The following is a 16,085-nucleotide window of genomic DNA, read 5'->3' as shown; positions in this document are numbered from 1 at the left end:
GTATGAAATTGTTTGCTCTGGGTGCTAAATTTTTTTGCGCTTTTTAGACGCGAACAACCACGCACAGATTTAGAAGGGACTTGCATGCAGAAGAAAGCCTTGTAACCCAGAACCGCTTCTTTAATAATGTGAGGTAACCTAGTCGAGACTGCACCCAGAGAATGTCTCCAGCTTCTCTGATTGCATGATGGATTGCGCCCTTATACGGGCCTTGAAAATGGATCGTATTTCGCAATCTTGGTGGAGCACGTTATATGCACCCTGGGTAGCTGGGAGCTGTCCCTCCCCCGATTCCCACACGCACGCACGTTTCGGTTCGAGGCAGTTTTTCAGGTTGATGTTGGGCCTACCCACTAGTCGAGTGGTTTGGTGGTCAGTGGCTAGTTATTCAACAGCGTCCGTAGTCAAGTTTTTAATAGACAAATTTTTTGCAATGATTTGTCTAGCAGTATATCCAAAATATATTATCGTCAAGAATGGTTCAACTTTGAACAGAAGCACTCAATAATTAACTTATTTAGATGCAAGTCAAATTTAGTTCTAACACCGAAAAATCTCCAGGCACTTGATTTCATACTTTTTGAATATTTATTGACATTATACGCTGTAATAGTGAAAGGCGAGCATGCTCGCAACCTTACAGCAGTGAAGTGTTTTTTTTTTTCTTTCTTTTTATGATAATTTTTGTACATTGTATAATCATATTTCCTAGCAAATATTCTTAAAACTACATTGTAGAGAACTTTAGTATTATTAAAGTCAACAGTTTACAATATGGAAATATTTTTACCATAATTAAAATTATTAGAAAAAATACCATATTTAAAGTTATTAGAAAAAAAAAAGGTTTTGATCCACTCCAAATGCATCTGCCCCCAGACCGTTTGCATTCTAATCTGGGATTCCTGCCTATTCCTGACGACATTAATGAACCCCCAGGCTAATTAACTTTTAGTCACTTTAAACTGACTTTTTTTTTTTTCTCCCAAAGAAGTTTTGGGAAGGGATCAATACCAGTTTTAGAGGAGTTTGCTGCAACTCTTGACTAGAAATGCAGTGGAAGTTTTCGCCATTTGCTTTGCATTCTTTAAGATTCCAAATTTTAATGTGTAACTTTTTAGTTTTTTCCCCATTATCTTTGCATTTAGATTTTAATCCTTATACTAATCTATTATAATGTTAACCATAGTCTTTTCATCATTTATGTCAATTTATACACGTAAGTTAATCGTTTTTTGTCATTTATTTATTGTCAACTCCTTCCTTACACTTCATGCGTTTTCTTTGTTCTTAAGAGTAATTAGTTTCCTTGGCCGATTTAATTCTAAACATTTTTATTTTAACAGTTTTATTTCTCACCGGTTTTATTTACTTTTTGTGGAGTTGGGGTTACCTGGGCCAAACCTCCAACGGTAAAATTCGCTTGACTCATGCTTTTCCCTGAGAGAGAGAGAGAGAGAGAGAGAGAGAGAGAGATTGCAAAGGAGAGGAGAGAAGAGCGATTATTCACGCGCGCGGATTTAAACGAGCGTGCGGGAAGAGAAATGCACGACGGCTCTATTTGGAGGCCGCCGACTCAATTCAGATGTTATGCCGGGAATTTTTTCTTGGGAGATTTTATTGCCGGCTGAGCATTGTGGTCCTTTTTTCCCTTCAGAATTCTATGGCTCCTGTCGACCGTAGGATAAGGGGGGAATTAGCTCCGCATATTTAACGCTGGTTCGTCTCGGAAAATATTCTCAATCCTTACGAAGAGGGTCGTCGACGACCATTTTTGTTGCGACGCTCGTTTTCGGTGTCACTAAGGAACGTTGATATGAAGTTTTTACTTATGAGTTAAGATGATGACAACTGTATTCTAAGAAGAGATTATTGGTCAAAAACATGCCGCAACCGGGAAGTCTCGCTTCACGATTACGGCACAGGTTTCAACGGTATAATGAGATTTTGAATGGATTTCATACATATTAATTCTCATATTTCCAGAATATATTGCGCGTATCTTGATTTTAATGCAGATTTGTCTTGAACATTTGGAATTTGTAATTCCCTATAGATAATTCGTACATTTATTTAGTTTGTATGTACATTTCAGGAAATTATTGTGATTTGTACTAAGTTCGATTATTTCTTGCAAAGATTAGCGCACTGTTGTGTGGTTTACTGTTTTTGTACATTTCAGAGCCGCGCGATGTGTTTGGCTTCATGTAGTGAGGATTACCTCGTCGAAGGCTTCCGCTCAGTTATGATTATGATGACATTGCATATTTTGACTTAATGCTATCTTTCGCGTCAATTACTTCCTTTTTTCTGACCACCGCAGCTGCATTCCACAATCTTCCAGTGGTCAGACACGTAATGCACTGTTCATGTTGAGAAAAGCATGGTGACCATGTCAGGAAAAGGCCTACATTACTCCCATCCTCACTCAGAATCGAACTCGGGGCTCTAACCAGCGAGGCCAGGCTGGAACCAAGAGGCTAGAGAGAGAAAAAGGTTAAGTATACATTAGTTTTACCAGACCACTGAGAGAGAGAGAGAGAGAGAGAGAGATGGGGGGGGGAAGCCCATTTCCTCCCAAAATTTTATGCCATCTCGATTTCACAGCAGCTGCTTTCGTCACCATTATTACAGGTAAACATTGTTCTCAAGTTTAGTCTAGGCCAAAAACACTTTTATCAGGATGTGTTTACCTTCTGCCGAATTCATTTGACGATTGAGTTGGTTTCCTTGACCTTTTATCTCTTAATTATGAAGTAATACCTATAACTGAGTAATAGTTTGTGATTTCTGCTGTAAGAAAAAGTTGTTTAAAAATAGTTACGAAGTTTTGTTGAACGAAAATACGTGTATCGTATACTCATTATAAATTTACAACACACAGGTATATAATATATATATATGTATAATATATATATGATATATATATATATATAATATATATATATATATAATATATATATGTATATATATATATATATATATATATATGTAAATATAGTACACACACACATAAGAATATATATATATATATATATATATGTAAATATAGTACACACACACATAAGAATATATATATATATATATATATATATATATAGAGCCTCGATGGCTCAGTCGGTTACAGCAGCAGCTTCGGACTTCGTAGAGGTCTGTGGCGCGAGTTCAAACCCGCAGCCGACTGATCAGAGAGGCAGACACTTTGCTATCCGTAGACATCCTGGGATTATATACGATAGGTTTGCTTAAAAAGCAAATGGATGTTACAGACTAAATACACACACAAAACAAAGCCACTACAACACCTTCTAAAAAAACATAACAAACATCTCACACGCCTGGAACTCTCGCTACCCACGCAATAACTTCGCTGCTGGGAAGAAAGGGCGCGTAATGGGTATGATACATGAAACCATAATGCACTGGGTCTAAGCTGATGTCAGGCAGGGCAGCCGATCGATACCACAGGTCTACCCTTCAAAGCCAAATCAAAAGTCCTTCATAAGAAGGCATCGTGCTTACCCCATACAAAAATGGGAATAAAAGCACGTTAAAAGAAGAAGAAAGAAAGAAAGATTATATATATATATATATATATATATATATATATTCTATGCTGTGGCTTGGCACGCAGCAATCTCCCGTGTTTATGTGTGAGTTGTTGTATAATCCGTATAATTTTGTATTCAGAGTTAGCGTAAAGTTACAGTGATTAAACGCTGTATGGTTTGAGAGAGGACATGAGTGGCGCTAAGAGAGACAGAGGGTCGTTGTTTGTTGTGTAGGGCACAATTTGTTTAGTCAGTATCCAAAACTTGCTGGAGTAATGCATTCCTATCACCTTCTCGGATGACTCCATTAGTGTACAAGACGTTATGGGACGCGATCAAAACACTGTGGGGTGGAAAATTCCATTACGAAAGTTGCCTAACGTCATTCAGGAATGTTATATGAAACGATGTTTTCCATTCTTATTATAATAACTAGAGATTCTCTTGTTCTGAGGCTATGTAATAATAAGTATTATTATTAACTGTAATTCCACTTTGTCTCTAATTATCATTTTAAAGAGTTTTTAAAATAAAAACCTCGTCTGGGACCTGTCCGTGCACCCATAGGCTGTTCCTCGTTATGTCTAAGACGCCCTTACAAGGGACCCTCATTCAGAGACCAAAAAGCGTTGCTGAAGGGAGATGCGCTTCTCTCTCTCTCTCTCTCTCTCGGGATTACGAATGTCCCGTTTAATGTAATTGATGTTTTGGTAGACGATGGTCACTCATATCCTTTAACTGTTTAATTCCTTAGTAAATGTGTCTGAGTTATCTGAACAGTGTATTTTATTAAGTGTGTGTGTAACGGTGCCTGATTAAAAACACGAAGCAATTTGGTACCAAGGTATTGTAACATAATTATTGGTTTAGTGCACTAAAAATAGTATTTGCAGTGGTTATATGTAATGATACCTTTTCACTTTTTTTTTTAATATTTTTTCGTGTGATAAGTGTTTTATGCTTTATCTGTTGAAGAATTTTTCTTTTATACATATACGTGGAAAATATATTGCCTTAAATTTTGCTTACATTTTTTATATTTAATCTTTTGCAGGAGTATATTTCTGTGTCTGTATCCACATTTTTATATGATTGGTTTATTTGCTTTATTTTGTTTAACACTTGGAATTAATTTACTTACAGTATATTTCCTTCAATCAAATTTTGTTACTTAATTTAAATTTAACTTGAATAATTTTTTGATTAATTAATAAATTAATTTCTGATTTAATTCTTGACTGATGACATCCAGATTTAGTCCAATTTTGTTTTGTTTTCAAGTATTCAAGTAATAATAAATTTCCCCAGACTGTTAATGCTTTATAATCTTTTTGAATTTAGAAATAAATTTTTGTATTTAAATACTATATCAGAGTTTCATTCATTGACCCACCAGTAATTTTGATTTGAATTAGAGATAGAGTGGTAAGTGAGATGTTTTCCTTCAAGTAATTGAAGTGAGCTCGAACCAGGGAAATTAAATAAATAGAAATACTTGAACTTTTATAATGTTAATGGAGTGACGCCCTTAGATTTTACCTCACACCTGTTTAACGAACTTAATCTGCTTTCTTTCATGATTGATAAGTTTATAAGGGATCACTGTTGCCTTTAGAGAAATCAGTCGTTTTGTATGTGTGATGAGGGTTCAGGTGTCTGGCTATTGTGAGGTAACTATAATTAAGGAATAATGGTAAGTTTGGTAATCAAACATCAAGCACTTAGATACCAGGTTTGATTTAAAGAACAGACACTGACACCTGGGGTCAAATATATAAAGGTGCCCTAGACTCCGGGACAAGCACTTAGATACCAGGCTTGATTTGAAGAACAGACACTGGATACTGTCACTATATATATATATATATATATATATATATACATACTGTGTATATATATAATGTACAGTATATACTATGAATGTTTGTATATACTCGTACGTATATACATATATATATATATATATAGAAGTATATTTGTATGGTGTGTATGTGTGTTAGAATCTTGGACTCGGGTGTATGTATGTGAATGATAGATGGGCTGAAGTCTGCGTTGGGTCGACTGGTTGCCGTAAAGCGTCTTGAAGCGTTGATAGGTAGAAGAAATCGCCTGGCGATTAGGTTTTAGAGTTTGATTTTACGACACTGGAGCCCGGGACTATTACTCGCAGTTTATTGGAAGCCGAGAGGTCCGCTCAGATTGCGTAGCCAACGCTGGACTTTGTAAGGCTACAAATAGCCTACAACACGAGATGAAGAAACAATTAGGAATATTTTCTTCGTTACAAACATCACAAATTTGCTGTGAAAATATTTATTTTAGTTTAGCAGGTGTGTAATGAAGTTGGTTTTCGAAGTGAAAATAAATCAGTTGCTGCCATATTCATGCCTTTTTTTGGTGAGTCTCGGGTGAAACGCATGAATAGAACACTTTCACAGCTTCACGGGTTGTAGTACATCTACACAGAAGCTTACAACATGAAAACCCGGGTAATGCGGGCGGGAGGCGAAGAGACCTAGAATCTCCCTCCTAATCGCCTTAGCTAGTGAGAGAGACGACAACAGCAAAGAAGCATGAAAATCGCACATCTTTATTAATCTGTTAATTTTACCGAAAACACCCTTTGTCAAAGAGGGGTGCCTTTGTTAGTGCTGGTCACAGAGAGTCTTTAGAGTTGCCCAAACTTCTCTTACCCTCCGGAAGAGAGAGAGAGAGAGAAAGAAGAAAAAACGTTGTAAGCGAAAAAGTCTTGACGAGCGGAGAACGTCGCTTTTAAAGCACTGCTTTATGTTGCCTCACACGACTTCGCTGCTTTTGTGAAATTGGTGATTTAGTTTTGGCCCACTGCGTAATGGCGCGAGCGTGCGCGCTCGTATGTGTTTATACGACCTAGCAGGGCGTAAGATTAGATTTGCTATGATGTAGGCTGATATAAATTCTCTCTCTCTCTCTCTCTCTTTAACCGGCAGTATAATTGTGAACACTCCTTGTTTCCATTTTTACGTGACATTTCGTGTTGAGATCGAAATGCATTAGACATCGAATGGGTAGCCTATGTTGATGACTGTAATGTGAGGAGCTGCTAGCAGCTTCATAATATAGCAGTTCGTAACCATGAGCTTCCTATCCTATCCTATTCGGAGTTACGAACTTAAAGTTGTAGACCGGTATCGGGCCTACACCGTCAAATTTCGGCTCTTTTTCAGTCATTTATGTTTTCTCGCTGTCATCACCACTGTTATTATTATTATTATTATTATTATTATTATTTGTCGTGGTTGTTATCTTTGCAGAGTAAAATTGTATGTTTCCTTTATTATAATAATTATTTTTTTGCCCTCGCATGACATTTAGACGATTGCAGCGTAAAATGATTTGCCTTGTTATTTCTCGTTCACCGTAGAAAATCCTCTTTCAGTTTGTGATGAGACTCTCCCATTGCTTTGAGCTTCTCAGCTGTAGCGAAATGTCATAACCGTTTGTTAACATTTTACAGTTTCCTTCCAGATAATTGTAGCCCCTATCTCTGTTACCCTTCGTACGACCAACGTCCCCCTTTGTTTCCCACTTCCTAGCTGATATTCGTGTCCTCTCTTTCAAAGTATCCTTTAGGTATAATATTTTTGTGTAACCTCTTCCGGTTTTGGTAGGCTTCTCATGTAATTTGATAAGCGTTTTTATGCTAATGCTTGTGTCGTCCATCTGCCTTTGGCCTCTTTGTCTCACTAAATTATGTCCTCTGCCAATTCGGAAATCCATTTCATCTACTCGGATGTTTCTCTCATCCACGCTTGGCATTCTGACATAACTTCCCGTTGTTCTATATAAATTTATTCATGAATACCTTAAATCATTCTCTCTCTCTCCGTTTTTAATATTCAATTCATAGAGGATGCGGAAGATTGCCCGGGCTGCCGTGCCAAGACCATGTTTATCGAACGGATATTTACGGTTATTGATTTGACGTTAGCTTTTGCCTTTCGGGTGATTGATTTTGATACTCTAAGAGCCGGCCTTTTATATAATGGCTCTGTAATTTTTGGTGCCTTTTCCATTTTTTTCTCTTTACACTACAAAAGGTGTCTTATATAACGTCGATGCAAAGTTTCTTGTTTTCGAAGCTTGCCTCTCTCTCTCTCTCTCTCTCTCTCTCTCCAGAGGAGTGAAATGTTAGGTTAATCTACCAGGTGTACTGGACGGTGTTAGTTACATACTGCCACCCACTCAGAATACAAATATGAGAAAAATGCTCCTCTTCGTGTATAATTAATCTCTCTCTCTCTCTCTCTCTCTCTCTCTCTCACATAATATTTTATGTTCAGATGCCACATCTGGAAAAACAAATACAGTTCTTGTCATTCCCCCATTGAATAGCCAGTGTCTCCGTTAAAAAGTCATCTACGTAATGGTAATCAGTTATATATATATATATATATATATATATATATATATATAATTACATTGTTAGTGGGCTTTGGTTGGTTACAGCCAGGTAGGAAAGGGCATGGGCAAGTAATTTCATTCCATACATATTTTCTGAAGTTAGAATGTTGGGAATCATTTGCACCTAAAGGAAATGATAAATGACCATGCCCTATGCCGTTTTGGCTTGATATAGAGGAAAAATGGGTTTATTCATTCTACTGTCATAAGAGTTGTATGATAAATGCATATGCTGAGGCCAGTGTATGTTTATTTAAAGCCAAATGGAGAAGCCCCTTTTTCGTATTTATTAAACCAAAGAGGGCATAGGTTCGACTCATGGCCAGGGTATATACACTTCTATATTTCTTTTTTGATGTAAGGTGATCGCAAGGTAAACCGAATAACATATAAATGGATACTTGTTGCCTCATATTTGTAATTACGGAAAGGTCACCTGTATATTAGTGACAACTTGTGTATGTATATATATATATATATATATATATATGTGTGTGTGTGTGTGTGTGTGTGTACGTATATGTGTGTGTGTACAACTGAATCATGAAGATAGGAACGTTATGAATTTATATATAAAGGCAAATGCCACTTTTCCTTCGTGGCATTTGCCTTTATATATATATTTATGTAATAGAAAGATATATACATACATACATACTGTACATACATATAAGTATATAATGGAAATTTTTGTGCTGGGCACAAAAACGTTTCCCTTGCACAGAGAACACAGACATGTCTCTCTCTTTCTCTTTCCGTTATTTACATATTGTGTGTGTATGTATGTACGTATATAATGGAAAAAGAAAGAGCGACTGAGAGAGACTCGTGTGAATGTACCTCTGTGGAAGAGAAATTTTTGTGCGCAGCACAACAGAGAATCCACTGTCACTCAATTCTGGAGCCAGACTCGCGAGCGACACTCGAGGAGGAGAGATGTATCGTTCTTTTATGTGTCAGCTGCATCGTTTTTCATCACTTATAGAGGAATATGTCAGTGGACGCAGGTTAGGTGGCATGCGCGCGGTCGGGCGCACTCTTAATATGGTGAGGAAATGAACAAGCAGCAGCTTTAGAAGGCCACTGAAATAAAAAAAATAACAAGATAAGCACAAGAGAAAAAATAACACGATAAGCACAAGAGAAGGTTACCCTGACCTCCTGCAGTTCTCTTTCTCTTCCCTATTGCTGGTGTCTCCTTTTATGGCCTATGCCCCTCACATTAGTATCACTTACTGATTGTTGCGGTATGATTAGGTTAATGATTGTTGCGCCTTCAGGAGGCCAAAAAGGCCTTCGCTGAGATGGAGAGGATGGGCATATGCAGGAAGGCTCCTGCTGTGGGCCTACCCTCACATGGTGCAGAAAGCAGATGGCACCTGGAGGGCCTAAGACTGGCGGCTGAACCTTGCAACAGAGCCTGACCACTAACCCTGCCAAACATGCAGGACCTGATGGCCTCTTTCCACTGGGCCAAAATATTCTCAAAAATGGATCTTTAAAATCATATTTTCAGGTACCAGTAGCGCCGAGGACATCCCCAAAACCGCCATCATCATGCCCTTCGGTCCTACGTCTTCGCCTTTTCCACCTTCGCCCTGAGGAATGGGCGCGACCTTCCAGAGGTTCAATGGACAGCACCTGGGGACCTGGACTTCTGCATCTGCTACGTCGACGATATCCTAATCTTTTCCAGATCCCAGGAGGAACACCTGCGACACATCCGGGAGGTCCTGCAGCGCCTGCAGGAAAGTGGCCTCATTGTCAGGTTTGCCAAGTGTACCTTCGGCGACGAGAAGGTGGAATTCCTGGGCCACGAGATATGCCCAGAAGTTCCCCACCCAATCCATCAGGGCCGCATACAGAACCTCCATCAGATACAAGAAACTGGTCAACTACAGAAGATTCATCCCGGGATTGCTCACACCATGGCCCCTCTGACGGAGGTCCTCAAGGGACGTCCAAAGTCTTTAGTGTGGGGCCCCTGACCAGCAGAAGGCCTTCCTCCTGACGAAGGCCACCCTTGCCAAAGCAACATCTTTGGCCCACCAGAACCCCAACACTCCTCCAGCTGACGATGAATGCCAGCGATGCTGCCTGCAGAGCTGTCCTGAGCAAGTCATCAGAGGGACCCCTTCGCCCATCGCCTTCTTCAGTAGGAGGCTAAACCCCACCAAGTCCCACTACAGCACTGACCAGGAACTTTGCAGCATACCAGGCGGTATGGCACTTCAAGTTCCTCCTGGAGGGAATGCCTTCACAATTTGGACTGACCACCAGCCGCTGGTCCACGCCTTCACAAAGCTGGGGGACGATGGTCCTCTCTAGGCAGCAGCAGCACTCGCAGCCATTGCGGAGTTCACCTGCACCATCAAATACCTCCCCTGGCAAGAAGAACCCACTAGCTGACGCCCTCTGAGGATCGAGATCGACTCAGTACAGCTCGGGATCGACTAGGAGGACATCACCCATGAACAGATTGCTGACCCTGAGGCCCTGCCCAACCATACAGCCATCACGCCGCTGAAGTGGAAGGACGTGCCCTTGGTTCAGGAGGATCAACATTGAGTGACATTAGCACCAGACGCCCTGCCCCCTGGTGCTGCCTCCAGATGCCGGGCTGGTCTTCGACGTCATCCACGGCCCATCCCACCCTCCAGAAGGACAACAGCCAGGCTGTTGATGGAGAAGTTCATCTGGCATGGCATACAGAAAGACGCAACAGCCTGGGCAAGACAGTGTATGCAGTGTCAGGCAAGTAAAGTGGGCCGGCACACCGAATCGGAGTGGGCGAATTCAGCCAAAGAGACGCTTTGGGCACATCCACATCAACGCGGTGGTACTTCTTCCATCAGGAGGAACCAGATACCTTCTGACAGTCGCCAACCGCTCCACCAGGTGGCCCGGTTACGCCATGGAAGAAGCCACCCCAGTGCATGCACGCAGCCCTCCTCTCCAGCTGGATCAGCCAGTTCGCGTCCTAGACAAGAAATAACAACAGACAGGGGGACCCGCGTCCTGGGTCTGGAGCTGTGGACAGCTCCTGGCATGCCTAATGGGGACCACCACCACAGCACCACCACACCTACAACCCCGCAGCCAACGGAATGGTGGAAAGGTTCCACAGGTCTCTGAAGGCCCCCTCATGGCTCAGCTGCTCCTACAAAACTTGGAACTACCAGCTGCCCTGGGTCCCTCCTCGGTTGAGGACTGGCCCCAGAGCCAACGCTACGACTCATCAATGGAAAAACACACGGGGAGACTCCTGGTAGTCCAACAAGAACTCGCCAACAGAGGACAGGGACAACATGGGGGATGCAGAGGTTCCGTGACATCTTGGAAAGTTTGCCTCACCAAAGGACATCACCATTCCTTACAGGATGTCCCCTTCATGCCCCCACCCCTGTCCTCCTCACCCATGTTCGTCAGGAATGCGCCCAACACACCCCACCCTGACTAGACCTTACAGAGGACCTTCTGTACTGGAAAGGAACAGGAAGGCATTCCGAATATCCATCCATGGGCGGGAAGACCGCACAAACAATAGATCGTCTCAACCTGCATCCCTGGGGAACAAAACGGAGGCGGATCCCAAACCTCCCGCAGATGCAGCAGCCCCTGGACAACCCTCGCGAGGAATGGGGAGGCATGGGCGCCCTCAAAAACCCAGAAACTGACAGAAAAACGCACCCCCACAAAGGTATTAGTGACATACTGAAGCTGGGTGATGTCTAGTTTATTGGTGGTTCCTTACTGAATGAAATGTAAAGAATCTCCTCAGAATTGTTATTGGGTTGGTGCGAGCAAATAAAGTGTTTCTACACACAGACAAGGCAAAACAGAGATTATAAGTTTCTGGGATCTGTGCTTGTCACAGACAAACAGATGGTAATTGTGAGAGACATAATAAACGCACAATGATAAACATATCCATCACACTAGACCAGTTCCACATATGGACATTTATGAGATTCACAGATTAATGAATACCACACCAAGCATAATATAGTTTGAAAATGGCTTAGAACGCTTTGCCTTCACCCAAATAGAAACATACATATTAGTTTGGAAACAGAAGACCTTCGTGAACATTATGAGTACATTGAACCACACAATGCTTGCATGGCAATGCACCAGTAGTGGTGATTGTACATGAATCGAGACAACAATGGTTAGAGAGAAACAGACAGGAACATTGTATGGTACACTAAACATTCCAACAATACAATCCTCCAGCTGATGCACGGGAGGGAGAGAAAAAGAAATGCTTTGTCTTGTTTTTGTCCGTTGAAAATTCACACAATCACATGTGCCCATGGTTCTTAACAGACCATAACAGAACGAAACAATTCGGAAATTGTCTTGGTGACACCACAATGGGCGCGAAGGCTTGGGCTATATGGGCAGGGAGGCAGAAGGGTAAAACGCTGGCCAGCAGGGAACAGACAGGAGGACGGGCGGCAGGCTGAAGGATGATGTCGAACTGGTCCTTCCTTGGTCAGGTCGCTCGACACGCAGTTCAGGGGCAGCGGCAGGCAGCCTGGAGGAGGCGCCTCCAGGGTTCCTGTGGTGGGTGGGTCATCTTGGAGGGTTGGACATCTACATGAAAAATCAGGAACGCTGAGAGGTTGAGTCTAGGAGGTGGTGGAAGGAAGTTCGCTGAGGACTTTCTGAAACAACAAAGTGAGCACCGTTATCAGTATCCATGTTAAATTTTCTGCAGATACTGATTATCAAAATAGGCTGCAGATCCTAAGACTGGGCCAGGCACTACACAGCTAAGCAGCTTAGTAAAGTCTGAAACTATTCTTCTAGGCCTTTAACATGAAAAGGCAGTCGTGACACAGGTTTTCTCCTTCGTTTCTTCTCAGATCAAAAAGTAGTACTTGACAAATCTATACACTGTCCTTAACAGTTTGAGGACACCTGGAATGAAACATACTCAAACCCCAAAAACCTGATAACCCTAGCATTTCTGAACATAATCATGAGACTGGCCAGTCTTTGACTTTGTCTGATTTGTTGACATACCTTCTCATCAACAAAGTTTACAGATTTTATGCTCATCAAAAAACGCATTTGTTGTCTCCAGTTTCAGGCCAGTTTTCTCTGCCTTAGACTCCTTTTATGAAAAGTAATATGATAGGACTGTCACTAGTGCCACTGCTAAGCCCAAGACCTTTGTCTCTGACTTGATACAATTGCTTATGGAAAATACTCTCTGTTTAGCACCTTCCTAACAGCAGTCAACTCACTAATTTTTAACCATGAAAACATGAAATCTTTCAAGAAGAATTAATTTACCCGCCTTGTACTCTCCTCAAAAAATTGCTGCAAGTTATGCACAATAAAACAAAACTGATCATCCATTTTCTAATGTGTCAAAACAAAGAATATTTTTGCAAGTTCTAAGGATGGCATATTATTATAGGAAGTTTGTTGACAATTACTCTGCTATCACCTCTCCTTTTAAAGAAAGATATATATTCTACATGAGGTGCATCAAGCATATCAGAATGACTTTTGATAAATTACTAACAGTGTTACTAATTCATTTGATTTTAATTGTTCTTAATTTCTCAAATTTTATCGTATCACAGGTGCATCAAATTATGGAATAGGTGTCATCCGCCTAATGAAACAAAAAACAGCCGTGATAAAGACACATCTCTTGTAGTGTAATTTGAAGCTTAGTTATATGGTACTGAAGTCACAGTTCTGAAAGATCATAAACCACTTGTTCATTTGCTTAAAACTGGCTTGAAATTGGCTAATAATTTTTTCTGAACAGAGTCAGTATGTGCCAGGTTAAGTGAATATTACTGAAGATTTTGTATAAAAGGCCTAATCAAATGGCAATTTACAAGCTCTTCATGAAGATTTATTTAATATATTTAAATTGTGACAGTTATTGATGTCTTTCCTAATGATGTTTTTACCATGAAGGGTTCTTCACACATACACACACAGCATAGTGAATATGTTATTAATGAGGTTTCTTTTAATTCATTTAGAAGACCGATCATTTTTTTTTTTCTTCCGAAGGAATGAGATGGCAAGACTATTGAAAGAGCAGCATAAGGATGAAAACTTAGAATCAATTACTGAACTGATATATAGGACATTACTGTTGATACTTTATACAAGTCGCAACACCATGCACCTAGAGTGGCAGCCTATACAATAGACAAATAATCTTATCTATGTCTTTAATTAGTATCACTATCTTGGCTGCAGAACAATAAGAATAATAATAATGTGGTGCATCTGGAAAGATTATGAACAGGAATATAACTTGAAGTTTTTGGTTAAGTTTAAAGGAATGGTAAAAGCACTTGTCATAACACATCCATATCCTATACCCACAGAGGCTTTTAAAGATTGCTCACTGAATTTGTTAACTGAGTCTAACAAACCACGTACAGCCCTCAGCCATTTACTCGATGTTAACGATGTGTTGACAAGATATGCAAAATTTTTCTATTTTAAAAAAAAGGCAGCTAAGGAATGTGCTAAGGCATTTTATGATAAAATCATTTACCGACGCTGAATTCCCAAAGCATTACTTAATTATTCTTCGGGAAATTTAGTACTGTATTCTTGAAGACTGTGAGGGATTACTTAGATGCCAAGAAAGTCAACTTTGTGGTGTATCAGCCCTAATCAAGTTGCCAGCTGGATAGAGCTAATAGGATAAATTATTGATGTGTTGACAGTTTCAGTGGGAGGACTCGATCCTAATTAGGATTTGGTAATTTCGTTCTGTTCAATCGATATTCAGTAGATAATTCAGCTCCCAAGTCTTTATGTCTTTATCACATGAAGTGCCGTGGCCGGATATTTTGCCTATGGACAGTTTAGTTTGCCTACTGAGAGTTTGCCCATCACGGTCAATGTGCCTACTAAAGTAGTCAGTTTGCCTACAGGACATCATGCCTAGGATACTTTGCCTACTGGACATTATGCCTGCGGATAGTGTGCCTACTGGAGCATTACCTGTATGCCTCAGATAGTTTGCCTACTGGATATTATGCCTACGGATAGTTTGCCTGTGGACATTATGCCTTGTGGATAGTTTGCCTACTATGGACATTATGCCCACGGATAGTTTTATCCATACTGGACATTATGCTTACCAGACAATATTTTTAAAAATTATTTATTAAATCAAATCTGAAACCAAAAATCAATCTGGTCAGTAATTCTATAAATTGTGAGCAATGCCACGAAGATATCCAAGAACCAGGATGGTATCATACTTCTCCACGAGGTTCTTCTGGGGTTGATAGACATACTCGTACATTTCTTGGTTGGTTTTAACGCAACTCCAGCATTGGCATGATCAATAAGGAGTTCGTTGATGGCTTGCTCTTTACACAATCGGTCTACTGCAAGTCGACACAGGGCTGGGTGTTTAATGGTGACTTGTAGGTCAAAGACTGTTTGGCCTTCTATCGAGTCATTTTGTGCGAGCAAATCATGTAAAAAACTCTTTTACCATTGGACATTCCAAAAGTTCTTGCGGAAAAGCAGGCCGTCTTCTTCATCCTCGCTGCACATTCCCAATCAATAGTCTCAAAACAGGTTAGAAAGTCTCCCAGGATCTTGTTCGTTTCCTCATCTAGAGGCAAATATAAAATTGTTCAAACATGTCACTAACACTTTGCAGAGGAACAAATGCAAGCGCTTCTGATTTAACGCATTAGATATTTGGGACATGCAGCATACCAGAATAGCAAGTCCTTGGGCTTGGAATTCTTCACCAAAGACATTGCCCAAAATGGAGCAAACAACCAGTGATTCGATGTCTTGAATTCATGCAGCTCTTTCAAGTCTAGCATCAGGGATTCAGGTTTATAATTCTTTTTTCTTGAGAAAATCCACATTGCATCATTTTTGCTACGTTCTTGTGCTTTGTGGCACAGAACACCAATGGCAGTTCTTGATTCAGTTAGCATGGCATGAATAGTTTTGCTGGAAACTGTCAGGGGTCAAATCAAATGTTCCATCACAAAACAAGTGTAATTTGCTTTCAAGAACATCAATTTTTGCAGTTGTCGTAATCACAATGTCAAGATTCTCATCTTCGTA

General features: G+C 40.4%; 1 protein-coding gene across 1 annotated transcript in view; it reads left to right on the top strand.

Moving 5' to 3' along the window:
• The window catches only part of LOC136852349 (prolyl 3-hydroxylase 1-like), a 285,127-nt gene that overhangs the window by 172,674 nt on the left and 96,368 nt on the right, over positions 1-16,085 (top strand). The gene's annotated exons all lie outside the window — the stretch shown is intronic.

This window comes from Macrobrachium rosenbergii, chromosome 3 (assembly GCF_040412425.1).
Source record: "Macrobrachium rosenbergii isolate ZJJX-2024 chromosome 3, ASM4041242v1, whole genome shotgun sequence".
Classification (NCBI taxonomy): Eukaryota; Metazoa; Arthropoda; class Malacostraca; order Decapoda; family Palaemonidae; genus Macrobrachium; species Macrobrachium rosenbergii.
Note: the sequence above shows the minus strand (reverse complement) of the source record. Positions and strands in the feature narration are given on the sequence as shown.